Here is an 11,618-nt window from a genome sequence, read left to right as displayed (position 1 = left end):
CCGTCGCAAAACTGATTGTTAATTGTAACGTTCAAGGCCGCCTAATGACGATGGAACACTCAAATTGCGTCGAGATTCAATACATTGTCCTCCAGCCGACTTGTCTCCAAGGGTCTATTGTTGCCTCGGGCACCTTATGGTCGTTCTCCTGTGAGTCTAGATTATCGAATCCGACGCAAAACTGATACTTAGTTGTAAAGTTCATTGGCCTCCTAATGACGATGGAACACTCAAATTGTGTCGACATTCAATTCATCGTCCGTCAGCCGACTTGTCTCCAAGGGTCTATTGCTGCCTCGGGCACCTTATGGTCGTTCTCCTGTGAAACTAGATTTTCGAATCAGACGCAAAACTGATAGTTAATTGTAAGGTACAGGGCCTCTTAATGACGATGGAACACTCAAATTGCGTCGAGATTCAATACATCGTCCTCCAGCCGACTTGTCTCCAAGGGGATATTGCTGACTCGGGCACCATATGGTCCGTCTCCTGTGAGTCTAGATTTCGGAATCCGACGCGAAACTGATAGTTAATTGTAACGTTCGGTGCCTCCTAATTAGAATGGAATACTCAAATTTCGTCGCGATTCAATTCATCGTTCTCCAGCCGACATGTTTCCAAGGGTCTATTGTTGCTTCAGGCGATTTTTGGTCGTTCTCCTGTGAGTCTAGATTGTCGAATCCGACGCAAAACTGACAGATAATTGTAACGTTCACTGCATCCTAATGGCGATTGAACACTCAAATTGCAACGAGATTCAATACATTGTCCTCCAGCCGACTTGTCTCCAAGGGTCTATTGCTGCCTCGGGCACCTTATGGTCGTTCTCCTGTGACTCTAGATTCTCGAATCCGACGCAAAACTGATAGTTAATTGTACCGTTCAGGGCCTCCTATTGACGATGGAACACTGAAATTGCATCGCGATTCAATACATAGTCCTCCAGCCGACTTGTTTCAAAGGGCCTATTGTTGCCTCGGGCGCCTTTTATTCGTTCTCCTGTGAGTCTAGATTATTCAGTCCGACGCAAAACTGATAGTTAATTGTAACGTTCACGGCTCCAATGACGATGGAACACTCAAATTGCGTCGAGATTAAATACATCGTCCTCCAGCCGACTTGTCTCCAAGGGTCTATTGCTGCCTCTGGCACCTTATGGTCGTTTTCCTGTGAGTCTAGATTATGGAATCGGACGCAAATCTGATAGTTAATTGTAACGTTCAGGTCCTCCTAATGACGAAGGAACACTCAAATTGCGTCGAGATTCAATACATCTTCCTCCAGCCGACTTGTCTCCAAGGGTCTATTGCTGCCTCGGGCACCTTGTGGTCGTTCTCCTACGAGTCTTGATTTACGAATCCGACGCATAACTGATAGTTAATTGTAACGTTCAGGGCCTCCTAATGATGATGGAACACTCAATTTACATCGAGATTCAATATATCGTCCTCCAGCCGACTTGTCTCCAAGGGGATATTGCTGCCTCGGGCACCTTATGATCGTTCTCCTGTGAGTCTAGATTTTCGAACCCGACGCAAAACTGATAGTTAATTATAACGTTCAGGGCCTTCTAATGACGAAGGAACACTCAAATTGCGGCGAGATTCAATACATCGTCCACCAACCGACTTGTCTTCAAGGGGATATTGCTGCCTCGGGCACCATACGGTCCGTCTCTTTTGAGTCTAGATTTTCGAATCCGACGCGATACTGATAGTTATATGTAACGTTCAGGGCCTCCTAATGACGATGGAACACTCAAATTGCGTAGCGATTCAATACATCGTCCTCCAGCCGACTTGTCCCCAAGTGTCTATTGCTGCCTCGGGCACCCTATGGTCGTTCTCCTGTGGGTCTAGATTATCGAATCCGACGCAAAATGATAGTTAATTGTAACGTCCAGGGCCTCATAATGACGGTGGAACACTCAAATTCCGTCGCGATTCAATACCTCGTCCCCCAGCCGACTTGTCTCCAAGGGTCTATTGCTGCCTCGGGCACCTTATGGTCGTTCTCCTGTGAGTCTAGATTTTCGAATCAGGCGCAAAACTCATAGTTAATTGTAACTTTCAGGGCCTCTTAATGACGATGGAACACTCAAATTGCGTCGAGATTCAATACATCGTCCGCCAGCCGACTTGTCTCCAAGTGTCTATTGTTGCCTCGGGCGCCTTTTGGTCGTACTCCTGTGAGTCTAGATTTTCGAATCCGACGCAAAAATGATAGTTAATTGTAACGTTCAGGGCCTACTAATGAAGATGGAGCACTCAAACTGCGTCGAGATTCAATACATCGTCCTCCAGCCGACTTGTCTCCAAGGGTCTATTGATGCCTCGGGCACCTTATGATCGTTCTCCTGTGAGTCTAGATTATGGAATCAGACGCAAATCTGAAAGTTAATTGTAACGTTCAGGGCCTCCTAATGACGATGGAACACTCAAATTGCGGCGAAATTCAATCCATCGACCACCAGCCGATTTGTCTTCAGGGGGATATTGCTGCCTCGGGCACCATACGGTCCGTCTCCTGTGAGTCTAGATTTTCGAAACCGACGCGACACTGATAGTTAATTGTAACGTTCAGGGCCTCCTAATGACGATGGAGCACTCAAATTGCGTCGCGATTCAATACATCTTCCTCCAGCCGACTTGTCTCTAAGGGTCTATTGTTGCCTCTGGCACCTTATGGTCGTTCTCCTGTGAGTCCAGATTATGGAATCCGACGCAAAACTGATAGTTAAATGTAACGTTCAGGGCCTTCTAATGACGATGGAACTCTCAAATTGCATCGAGATTCAATACATCGTCCTCCAGCCGACTTGACTCCAAGGGTCTATTGTTGCCTCGGGCACCTTATAATCGTTCTCTTGTGAGTCTAGATTATCGAATCCCACGCAAAATTGATACTTAATTGTAACGTTGAGGGCCTACTAATGACGATGGAACACTCAAACTGTGTCGAGATTCAATACATCGTCCTCCAGCCGACTTGTCTCCAAGGGTCTATTGTTGCCTCGGGCACCTTATGATCGTTCTCCTGTGACTCTAGATTGTGGAATCAGACGCAAATCTGATAGTTAATTGTAACGTTCAGGGCCTCCTAATGACGATGGAACACTCAAATTGCGGCGAAATTCAATCCATCGTCCTCCAGCCGACTTGCCTCCAAGGGGATATTGCTGCCTCGGGCACCTTGTGGTCCTTCTCCTGTGAATCTAGGTTTTCGAATCCGACGCAAAACTGATGGTTAATTGTAACGTTCAGGCCCCCTAATGACGATGGAACACTCAAATTGCGGCGAAATTCAATCCATCGTCCACCAGCCGATTTGTCTTCAGGGGGATATTGCTGCCTCGGGCACCATACGGTCCGTCTCCTGTGAGTCTAGATTTTCGAAACCGACGCGATACTGATAGTTAATTGTAACGTTCAGGGCCTCCTAATGACGGTGGAACACTCAAATTGCGTCGCGATTCAATACATCGTCCTCCAGCCGACTTGTCTCCAAGGGTCTATTGCTGCCTCGGGCACCTTATGGTCGTTCTCCTGTGAGTCTAGATTATCGAATCCGACGCAAAATGATAGTTAATTGAAACGTGCAGAACCTCCTAATGACAATGGAACACTCAAATTCCGTCGCGATTCAACAAATCGTCCTCCAGCCGACTTGTCTCCAAGGGTCTATTGTTGCTCGGGCGCCTTTTGGTCGTTCTCCTGTGGGTGAGGATTATCGAATACGACGAAAACTGATAGTTAATTGAAACGTTCAGGGCCTCCTAATGACGATGGATCACTCAAATTGCGTCGAGATTCAATACATCGTCCTAAAGCCGACTTGTCTCCAAGGGGATATTGGTGCCTCGGGCACCATATGGTCCGTCTCCTATGAGTCTAGATTTTCGTATCCGACGCGTAACTGATAGTTATTTGTAACGTTCAGGGCCTACTAATGACGATGGAACACTCAAACTGCGTCGAGATTCAATACATCGTCCTCCAGCCGACTTGTCTCCAAGGGTCTATTGTTGCCTCGGGCACCTTATGATCGTTCTCCTGTGAGTCTAGATTGTGGAATCAGACGCAAATCTAATAGTTAATTGTAACGTTCAGGGCCTCCTAATGACGATGGAACACTCAAATTGCGGCGAAATTCAATCCATCGTCCTCCAGCCGACTTGCCTCCAAGGGGATATTGCTGCCTCGGGCACCTTGTGGTCCTTCTCCTGTGAATCTAGGTTTTCGAATCCGACGCAAAACTGATGGTTAATTGTAACGTTCAGGCCCCCTAATGACGATGGAACACTCAAATTGCGGCGAAATTCAATCCATCGTCCACCAGCCGATTTGTCTTCAGGGGGATATTGCTGCCTCGGGCACCATAAGGTCCGTCTCCTGAGAGTCTAGATTTTCGAAACCGACGCGATACTGATAGTTAATTGTAACGTTCAGGGCCTCGTAATGACGATGGAACACTCAAATTGCGTCGCGATTCAATACATCGTCCTCCAGCCGACTTGTCTCCAAGGGTCTATTGCTGCCTCGGGCACCTTATGGTCGTTCTCCTGTGAGTCTAGATTATCGAATCCGACGCAAAATGATAGTTAATTGAAACGTGCAGGGCCTCCTAATGACAATGGAACACTCAAACTCCGTCGCGATTCAATACATCGTCCTCCAGCCGACTTGTCTCCAAGGGTCTATTGTTGCTCGCCCGCCTTTTGGTCGTTCTCCTGTGGGTGAGGATTATCGAATACGACGAAAAACTGACAGTTTATTGAAACGTTCAGGGCCTCCTAATGACGATGGAACACTCGAATTGCGTCGAGATTCAATACATCTTCCTTCAGCCGACTTGTCTCCAAGGGTCTATTGCTGCCTCGTGCACCTTATGGTCTTTCTCCTGTGGCTCTAGATATTCGATTCCGACGCTAAACTGATAGTTGATTGCAACGTTCAGGGCCTCCTAATGAGGATGGAACACTCAAATTGCGTCGCGATTCAATACATCGTCCTCCAGCCGACTTGTTTCCAAGGGTCTATTGATGCCTCGGGCACCTTACGATCGTTCTCCTGTGAGTCAAGATTTTCGAATCCGACGCAAAACTGATAGTTAATTGTAACGTTCACATCTCCTAATGACGAAGGAACACTCAAATTGCGTCGAGATAAATACATCGTCCTCCAGCCGTCTTGTCTCCAAGGCTCTATTGTTGCCTCGGGCACCTTATAATCGTTCTCTTGTGAGTCTAGATTATCGAATCCCACGCAAAACTGATGCTTAATTGTAACGTTCAGGGCCTCCTATTGACGAATTAACATTCAAATTGCGTCGCGATACAATTCATCGTCCTCCATCCGACTTGTCTCCAAGGGTCTTCAGTTTTCTCGGGCGCCTTTTAGTCGTACTTCTGTGAGTCTAGATTTTCGAATCCGACGCATAACTGCTAGTTAACTGTAACGTTCAAGGCTTCCTAATGACGATGGAACACTCAAATTGCGTCGAGATTCAATACCTCGTCCACCAGCCGACTTGTCTCCAAGGGGATATTGCTGCCTCGGGCACCTTATGGTCCGTCTCCTGTGAGTCAAGATTTCGAATCCGACGCGAAACTGATTGTTAATTGTAACGTTCAGGGCCTCCTAATGACGATGGAACACTCAAATTGTGTGGAAATTCAATACATCGTCCTTCAGCCGATTTGTCTCCAAGGACCTATTGTTGCCTCGGGGACCTTATGGTCGTTCTCCTGAGAGTCTAGATTTTTGAATCTGACGCAAAACTGATAGTTAATTGTAACGTTGAGGGCCTCCAAATGACGATGGAACACTCAAATTGCGTCGAGATTCAATACATCGTCCTCCAGCTGACTTGTCTCCAAGGGGATATTGCTGCCTCGGGCACCATGTGGTCCGTGTCCTGTGAGTCTAGAATTTCGAATCCGACGCGAAACTGATAGTTAATTGTAACGTTCAGGGCCTCCGAATGACGATGGAACACTCAAATTGCGTCTTGATTCAATTTAACGTCCTCTAGACGACTTGTCTCCAAGGGTCTATTGTTGCCTCGGGCGCCTTTTGGTCGTTCTCGTGTGAGTCCAGATTATCTAATCCGACGAAAACTGAAAGATAATTGTAACGTTCACGGCCTCCTAATAACGATGGAACACTCAAATTACGTCGAGATTCAATACATGGTCCTCCAGCCGACTTGTCTGCAAGGGTCTATTGCTGCCTTGGGCACGTTATGGTCGTTCACCTGTGACTCTAGATTATGGAATCCGACGCAAAACTGATAGTTAACTGTAACATTCAGGGCCTCCTAATGACGATGGAACACTCAAATTGCGTCGAGATTCTATACATCGTCCTCCAGCCCACTTGTCTCCAAGGGGATGTTGCTGCCTCGGGCACCTTATGGTCCGTCTCCTGTGAGTCTAGATTTTCGAATCCGACGCAAAACTGATGGTTAATTGTAATGTTCAGGGCCGCCTAATAACGATGGAAGACTCAAATTGCGTCGCGATTCAATACATCGTCCCCAAGCCGATATGTCTCCAAGGGTCTATTGCTGCCTGTGGCACCTAATGGTCGTTCTCCTGTGAGTCTAGATTTTCAAATCCGACGCAAAACTGATAGTTAATTGTAACGTTCAGGGCCTCCTAATGACGATGAAACACTCAAATTCCGTCGCGATTCAATACATCGTCCTCCGGCCGACTTGTCCCCAAGGGTCTATTGCTGTCTCGGGGGCCTTTTGGTCGTTCTCCTGTGAGTCTAGATTATAGAATCCGACGAGAATCTGATAGTTAATTGTAACGTTCAGGGTCTCCTAATGATGATGGAACACTCAAATTACGTCGAGATTCAATATATCGTTCTCCAGCCGACTTGTCTCCTAGGGAATATTGCTGCCTCGGGCATCTTATGGTCGTTCTCCTGTGAGTCTATATTTTCGAATCCGTAGCAAAACTGATAGTTAATTGTCACGTTCAGGGCCTCCTAATGACGATGGAACACTCAAATAGCGTCGAGATTCAATACATCGTCCTCCAGCCGACTTGTCTCCAAGAGTCTATGGTTGCCTCGGGCAACTTATAATCGTTCTCTTGTGAGTCTAGATTATCGAATCCCACGCAAAACTGATACTTAATTGTAACGTTCAGGGCCTCCTATTGACGATGGAACATTCAAATTGCGTCGCGATACAATACATCGTCCTCCATCCGACTTGTCTCCAAGGGTCTATTGTTTTCTCGGGCGCCTTTTGGTCGTACTCCTGTGAGTCTAGATTTTCGAATCCGACGCATAACTGGTAGTTACCTGTAACGTTCAAGGCTTCCTAATGACGATGGAACACTCAAATTGCGTCGAGATTCAATACCTCGTCCACCAGCCGACTTGTCTCAAAGGGGATATTGCTGCCTCGGACACCTTATGGTCCGTCTCCTGTGAGTCAAGATTTTCGAATCCGACGCGAAACTGACAGTTAATTGTAACGTTCATGGCCTCCTAATGACGATGGAACACTCAAATTGTGTCGAAATTCAATACATCGTCATTCAGCCGACTTGTCTCCAAGGGTCTATTGTTTTCTCGGGCGCCTTTTGGTCGTTCTCCTGTGCGTCTAGATTATAGAATCCGTCGAAAATCTGATAGTTAATTGTAACGTTCAGGGCCTCCTAATGATGATGGAACACTCAAATTACGTCGAGATTCAATATATCGTACTCCAGCCGACTTGTCTCCAAGGGGATATTGCTGCCTCGGGCACCTTATGGTCGTTCTCCTGTGAGTCTAGATTTTCGAGCCCGACGCAAAACTGAGAGTTAATTATAACGTTCAGGGCCTCCTAATGACGATTAAACACTCAAATTGCGGCGAGATTCAATACATCGTCCACCAGCCGACTTGTCTTCAAGGGGATATTGCTGCCTCGGGCACCATACGTTCAGTCTGTTGTGAGTCTAGATTTTCGAATCCGACGCGATACTGATAGTTATATGTAACGTTCAGGGGCTCCTAATGACGATGGAACACTCAAATTGCGTCGCGATTCAATACATCGTCCTCCAGCCGACTTGTCCCCAAGGGTCTATTGCTACCTCGGGCACCTTATCGTAGTTCTCCTGTGAGTCTAGATTACCGAATCCGACGCAAACTGATAGCTAATTATAAAGTTCAGGGCCTCCTAATGACGATGGAACACACAAATTCCGTCGCGATTCAATACATCGTCCTCCAGCCGACTTGTCTCCAAGGGTCTATTGCTGTCTTGGGCGCCTTTTGGTCGTTCTCCTGTGAGTCTAGATTATAGAATCCGATGAAAATCTGATAGTTACTTGTAACGTTCAGGGCCTCCTAATGTCGATGGAACACTCAAATTGCGTCGAGATTCAATACATCGGCCTCCAGCCGACTTGTATCCAAGGGTCTATTGCTGCCTCGGGCACCTTGTGGTCGTTCTCCTACGAGTCTTGATTTACGAATCCGACGCATAACTGATAGTTAATTGTAACGTTCAGGGCCTCCTAATGATGATGGAACACTCAAATTACGTCGAGATTCAATATATCGTTCTCCAGCCGACTTGTCTCTAAGAGGATATTGCTGCCTCGGGCACTTTATGGTCGTTCTCCTGTGAGTCTAGATTTTCGAACCCGACGCAAAACTGAGAGTTAATTAAAACGTACAGGGCCTCCAAATGACGTTGGAACACTCAATTTGCGTCGAGATTCAATACATCGTCCTCCAGCCGACTTGTGTCCAAGGGGATATTGCTTCCTCGGGCACCATATGGTCCGTGTCCTGTGAGTCTAAATTTTCGAATCCGACGCGAAACTGATAGTTAAATGTAAAGTTCAGGGCCTCCTAATGACGATGGAACACTCAAATTGCGTCGAGAGTCAATACATGGGCCTCCAGCCGACTTGTATCCAAGGGTCTATTGCTGCCTCGGGCACCTTGTGGTCGATCTCCTACGAGTCTTGATTTACGAATCCGACGCATAACTGGCAGTTAATTACAACGTTCAGGGCCTCCTAATGATAATGGAACACTCAAATTGGGGCGAGATTCAATACATCGTCCACCAGCCGACTTGTCTTCAAGGGGATATCGCTGCCTCGGGCACCATACAGTCCGTCTGTTGTGAGTCTAGATTTTCGAATCCGACGCTATACTGATAGTTATATGTAACGATCAGGGCCTCCTAATGACGATGGAACACTCAAATTGCGTCGCGATTCAATACATCGTCCTCCAGCCGACTTGTCCCCAAGGGTCTATTGCTGCCTCGGGCACCTTATCGTAGTTCTCCTGTGAGTCTAGATTATCGAATCCGACGCAAACTGATAGTTAATTGTAACGTTCAGGGCCTCCTAATGACGAAGGAACACTCAAATTCCGGCGCGATTCAATACATCGTCCTCCAGCCGACTTGTCTCCAAAGGTCTATTGCTGTCTCGGGCACCTTTTGGTCGTTCTCCTGTGAGTCTAGATTATAGAATCCGACGAAAATCTGATAGTTAATTGCAACGTTCAGGGCCTCCTAATGACGATGGATCACTCAAATTGCGTCGACATTCAATACATCGTCCTCCAGCCGGCTTGTCTCCAAGGGTCTATTGCTGCCTGGGGAACCTTATTGTCGTTCTCTTGTGAGTCTAGATTTTCGAATCAGACGCAAAACTGATAGTTAATTGTAACGTTCAGGGCTTCCAAATGACGATGGAACACTCAAATTGCGTCGCGATTCAATACATCGTCCTCCAGCCGACTTGTCCCCAAGGGTCTATTGCTGCCTCGGGCACCTTATCGTAGTTCTCTTGTGAGTCTAGATTTTCGAATCAGACGCAAAACTGATAGTTAATTGTAACGTTCAGGTCCTCCTAATGTCGATGGAACACTCAAGTTGTGTCTAGATTCAATACATCGGCCTCCAGCCGACTTGTATCCAAGGGTCTATTGCTGCCTCGGGCACCTTGTGGTCGTTCTCCTACGAGTCTTGATTTACGAATCCGACACATAACTGATAGTTAATTGTTACGTTCAGGGCCTCCTAATGATGATGGAACACTCAAATTACGTCGAGATTCAATACATCGTCCTCCAGCCGATTTGTCTCCAAGGGGATATTGCTTCCTCGGGAACCATATGCTCCGTGTCCTGTGAGTCTAGATTTTCGAATCCGACGCGAAACTGATAGTAAATTGCAACGTTCAGGGCCTCCTAATGACGATGGAACATTCAAATTGCGTCGCGATTCAATACATCGTCCCTCAGCCGATATCTCTCCAAGGGTCTATAGCTGCCTGTGGCACCTAATGGTCGTTCTCCTGTGATTCTAGATTTTCGAATCCGTCGCGAAACTGATAGTTAATTGTAACGTTCAGGGCCTCCTAATGACGATGGAACACTCAAATTGCGTCGAGATTCAATACATCGGCCTCCAGCCGACTTGTATCCAAGGGTCTATTGCTGCCTCGGGCACCTCGTGGCCGTTCTCCTTTGAGTCTTGATTTACGTATCCGACGCACAACTGATAGTTTAATTGTAGCGTTCAGGGCCTCCTAATGATGATTGAACACTCAAATTACGTCGAGATTCAATATATCGTCCTCCAGCCAACTTGTCTCCTGTCTGCATAGGGCACCTTATGGGCGTTCTCCTGTGAGTCTAGATTATCGAATCCCACGCGAAACTGATAGTTAATTGTAACATTCAGGGCCTCCTAATGACGATGGAACACTCAAATTGCGTCGCCATTCAATTCATCGTCTTCCAGGCGACTTGTCTCCAAGGGTCTATTGCTGCCTCGAGCACCTTATGGTCGTTCTCCTGTGAGTCTAGATTGTCGATTCCGACGCAAAACTGATAGTTAATTGTAACGTTCAGGGCCTCCTAATGACGGTGGAACACTCAAATTGTGTTGAGATTCATTAGATCGCCCTTCAGCCGACTTGTCTCCAAGGGTCTAATGCTACCTCAGGCACCTTATGGTCGTTCTCCTGTGACTCTAGATTTTCGAATCCGACGCAAAACTGATAGTTAATTGTAACGTTCAGGGCCTCCTAAGGACGATGGAACACTCAAATTTCGTCGAGATTCAATACATCGTCCTCCAGCCGACTTGCTTCCAAGGGTCTATTGTTGCCTCGGGCGCCTTTTGGTCGTCCTCCTGTGAGTCTAGATTTTCGAATCCGACGCATAATTGATAGTTAATTGTAACTTTCACGGCCTCCTAATGATGATGGGACACTCAAATTGCGTCGAGAATCAATACATAGGTCTCCCTCCGACTTGTCTCCAAGGGTCTATTGTTGCCTCGGGCGTCTTGTGGTCGTTCTCCTGTGAGTCTAGATTATCGAATCCGACGCAAAACTGATAGTATATTGTAACGTTCAGGGCCTCCTAATGATGATGGAACACTTAAATTGCGTCGAGATTCAATACATCGTCCTCCAGCCGACTTGTCTCCAAGGGTCTATTGCTGCCTCGAGCACCTTATGGTCGTTCTCCTGTGAGTCTAGAATATGGAATCCGACGCAAAACTGATAGTTAATTGTAACGTTCAGGTCCTCCTAATGACGATGGAACACTCAAATTGCGTCGAGATTCAAT

This window comes from Schistocerca americana, unplaced genomic scaffold, assembly GCF_021461395.2.
Source record: "Schistocerca americana isolate TAMUIC-IGC-003095 unplaced genomic scaffold, iqSchAmer2.1 HiC_scaffold_74, whole genome shotgun sequence".
NCBI classification, from domain to species: Eukaryota; Metazoa; Arthropoda; class Insecta; order Orthoptera; family Acrididae; genus Schistocerca; species Schistocerca americana.
The sequence above is the reverse complement of the archived record's forward strand: the minus strand, read 5'-3'. Positions refer to the sequence as shown.